We start from the raw sequence: 4,240 nt of genomic DNA, 5'->3' as shown, positions 1-4,240 counted from the left end.
TCCACCTTTCTTCTTTCCCTTCTTTGCTTAGAACTGGGTTTCCATTAAAGCTCTTGGTAATCATGCAAGTGGTTCTCCTTTCTCCAAAGGTCTCTTTAATTTTCCTCTAGGCAGTATTTATCTTACCCCCAGTGATATAAGCCTCTACATCCTTACATTTATCCTCTAGCCATCCCTGCTATGCCATTTTGCACTTCCTGTCGATATCATTTCTGAGACGTTTGTATTCCTTTTTGCCTGCTTCATTTACTGCATTTTTATATTTTCTCCTTTCATCAATTAAATTCAATATTTCTTCTTTTATCCAAGGGTTTCTACTAGCCTTCGTCTTTTTACCTATTTGATCCTCTGCTGCCTTCACTATTTCATCCCTCAAAGCTACCCATTCTTCTTCTACTGTATTTCTTTCCCCCATTCCTGTCAATTGTTCCCTTATGCTCTCCCTGAAACTCTGTACAACCTCCGGTCCTTTCAGTTTATCCAGGTCTCATCTCCTTAAATTCCCACCTTTTTTCAGTTTCTTCAGTTTTAATCTACACTTCATAACCAATAGATTGTGGTCAGAGTCCACATCTGCCCCTGGAAATGTCTTACAATTTAAAACCTTACCATTATGTAATCTATCTGATACTTTCTAGTATCACCAGGATTCTTCCATGTATACAGCCTTCTGTTATGATTCTTGAGCCAAGTGTTAGCTATGATTAAGTTATGCTCTGCGCAAAATTCTACCAGGCGACTTCCTCTTTCATTTCTTAGCGCCAATCCATATTCACCTACTATGTTTCCTTCTCTCCCTTTTCCTACTGTCGAATTCCAGTCACCCATGACTATTAAATTTTCGTCTCCCTTCACTACCTGAATAATTTCTTCTATCTCATCTTACATTTCATCAATCTCTTCGTTGTCTGCAGAGCTAGTTGGTATATAAACTGTAGTACTGCAGTAGGCATGGGCTTCGTGTCTATCTTGGCCACAATAATGCGCTCACTATGCTGTTTGTAGTAGCTTACCTGTACTCCTATTTTTTTTATTAATTGTTAAACCTACTCCGGCATTACTTCTATTTGATTTTGTATTTATAGCCCTGTAACCATTTGACCAAAAGGCTTGTTCCTCCCGCCACTGAACTCCACTAATTCCCACTATATCTAACTTTAACCTATCCAGTGCCCTTTTTAAATTTTCTAACCTACCTGCCCGATTAAGGGATGTGACATTCCACGCTTTTATTTATGTGGCAGTATTGGCGCTCTTTATATTGCAGTAGTTCGAGTAACGAAGATTTCTGTCAGGTAAGTGACTCATGAAAGATATAGTTTATTGTTAGTCAGGGCCATTCTTTTGTAGGAGTTAATGAAAGTCAGATTGCGTTGCGCAAAAAATATTGTGTGTCAGTTTAGTGATGATTAGAATAAGTAAAGGAAAACTGCCTGAGTACATTGTGTATTACTCAACTGTTTTTGTATCAAATAACGTAAGAGTTTTTCTAGCACTGTCATTCATAATTTTTCAAAGGGGACGTTTCAATATGATAGCCATGATTTTGACACCAGCACAAGATTGATTTCGAAACTAAAACTAAAACTCCTCCTGAATAGCAAGCCATGAAGGCCCAACGATACTGATTGGCCGCCGTGTCATCCTCATCTCATAGGCATCATTGGATGCGGATATGGAGGGGCATGTGGTGAGCACACCGCTTTCCGAGCCATATGTCAGTTTCAGAGACTGGAGCCGCTACTTCTCAATCAAGTAGTTCTCCAGTTTGTCTCAAAAGGGCTGAGTGCACCCCACTTGCCAACAGCGTTTGGCAGACCAATTGGTCACCCATCCAAGTGCTAGCCCAGCCCGACAGCGCTTAACTTCGGTGATTTGACGGGAACCGGTGTTACCACTGCGGCAAGGCCGTTGGTCACAAAACTGATTTCAGCTCGATTAAACAGGACGATCCTTGACGTAGTAACACGAGTGCATCCACGTTTGTCCATTTGCCGAAGTGTAGCAGCAGCGGTCGAGTTGAGTAGACAGCCCACCAGCAGCAAAAGTAGTTTATTTTTTATACGGAAGCTTTAGTGAGGGTTTTCACGTGCTTCTGCTAAGAAACGAATTGTATCTCTATATTTTACTGTGGTGACTAGTGAACAGTAACTCATTTTAAGCCTCTTCGTAGCTTTTAGTGCATCTGCGTTGAGTGACCTGACTTCGTAGTTCAGCATCACACCGCCGTAAGATCTTCTCTCCCATGATTTCAGTATGAATCTCTCAACCGTTAAGTACAGAGCTCGCATAGTCAGTGTAGTGGCAGCCGCAGCTATTCATAGCCGTGCCAGCAACAACAGTGGTAGTTTCCATTGGTACAGGGTTTAGCTTAGTTATCAACTTCAGGTGCTTCTGCGACAAAGTGAATTGCATCTGTATGTGTTACTGTCTTGACTAGGATACACTAACTTATTCTAATTTTTGCTTAAATTTTAGTGCATCTGCATTATGTAAGCTGACCTTGGAATGTAGTAAAAACCAGAAATAGCGTTACAAATAGAACGTAGATGGCACCCAACGACTATTTGGGTTAGATTTAGATTGCTTGCGGTATACATGAAAATTATTAAAGACGAACAGGGACTGCGTGTGTTGTGTACTGATGTAGGAGGAATCGGCCACTGTCCGTAAACAGCTGGAAGCTACGATGGTCATGATCGACAGGCTTCAGGCTGCGGTGGCCGTTTGGCGTCTGAAACGAATGCTATGGCATTTCTGGAGAGTATAGTGTGGCATGGGATCTCTGCCGGAGTCCTGGCCGATTGACGCTTACCCGACGGTGACTGGCGAACAGTGGTAAAGTCGGGAATCTGGCCGGAAGGCGAAAGTGGGTACTGTTCAAACGTGTGTCCCCCTACGCTTCAAAAATAGGTTTTAGATATTGCCCAATGCCGAAAATACATTTGAGTCACCACACGACGCCTCATCACTTGGGGTTGGAACCGATATTCCTGAAAGGTCCGAAGAGGTGCAGTGGGTGGCATTGCTTTCATAGGGAGCTCCAATGTTAGGCCCTTTTTTGTAAAATAGCGGACAGGTGGGGAAAGAGGGCCTGTGTCCACTCTGATTACTTGCCAGGGAGGTCACATCAAGACATACCGGAGACTCTGCCGGTGTGACTGAGAGTACTTGGCTGCACCCGTCTGCAAATGGCGGCTCATGTCGGCATCAATGATGCTTGCCGCAAGGGATCAGAAGCGATCCTCGGTTCCTAAAGGCTGTTGGATGCTTTCATCAAACAGTTAGCCTCACTCGCGGGCCGGAAGCAGAGCTAGTTCTGAAGCTTCGTTACCAGAAGCGTCCGCGGTCCCCTGGTTTCGGTGGTGGAGACTCAAACTAGAGGCTCATAGGATTCTCTGACTAACTAGGGTGCGAATTTCTCGGCTTTCTCTGTCTTGTGGAGGATTGTAGTCCCCATTCTCTGCCTCTTACGAGATGGATTAGGCGTGCACTACACCAAGAAGCTGTCACTATAGGGCACGTGGTGCGCATGTGTCAGTTTTTTTTGGAAGAAAATTCCTCCACTGGCCCAGTGTGATACAGCTTATCTAAAACTAAACAACATTAATTACACAAGGTAGGATTCGTTATGGCAGATCGTACAAAGAAAATGTCAACGTAGTAATAGTTAACTGGAAACGAAATGAGCGTGTGGCATCGTTGGCCGGGAGGCCCCCTCCCAGGAAGTTCGGCCCGTCAAGTGCAACTCTTATTTCAGTCGACGCCACATTTGCGAATTGCGCGCCATTGATGAGGATGAAATGATGATGAGGACAACACAACACCCAGGTCATGATCGGAGAAAATCTCCATCCCCTTTGCATCGGAGGCGAGCATGTTACCACCTAGCTAAGCAGGCGGACATCAGTCGCCTAGAACTTAGAACTATTTAAACATAACTAACCCAAGGACATCACACTCATCCATGCCCGAGGCAAGATTCGAACCTGCGACCGGAGCGGTCGCTCGGCTCCAGACTGTAGCGCCTAGAACCACACGGTCACTCCGGCCGGCAGTCGAGTCGTGTTTATAGTCGTAAAAAATACGATAGTGTCTAGTGAGGTTAGTACAGATTCCCAATGCGAAATAATTAGGTGACGATAAGCGTTACAGATGTCTCCAACATGATCATAAGGACAGACCAACTTCTCATGAATAGGAACTATAGACTAAGAGATTTATATGATTAGGACGGGTA

The 4,240-nt window shown here is 44.2% G+C and overlaps 1 pseudogene; it reads right to left on the bottom strand.

Annotated features, from left to right (window-relative positions):
• Positions 1-1,798: 1,798 nt before the first annotated feature.
• LOC126282631 (5S ribosomal RNA) lies at positions 1,799-1,916 on the bottom strand (annotated as a pseudogene).
• Positions 1,917-4,240: the final 2,324 nt, after the last annotated feature.

Source organism: Schistocerca gregaria, chromosome 7 (assembly GCF_023897955.1).
Source record: "Schistocerca gregaria isolate iqSchGreg1 chromosome 7, iqSchGreg1.2, whole genome shotgun sequence".
Taxonomy (NCBI): domain Eukaryota; kingdom Metazoa; phylum Arthropoda; class Insecta; order Orthoptera; family Acrididae; genus Schistocerca; species Schistocerca gregaria.
This window is presented reverse-complemented; position numbering and strand designations above follow the sequence as displayed.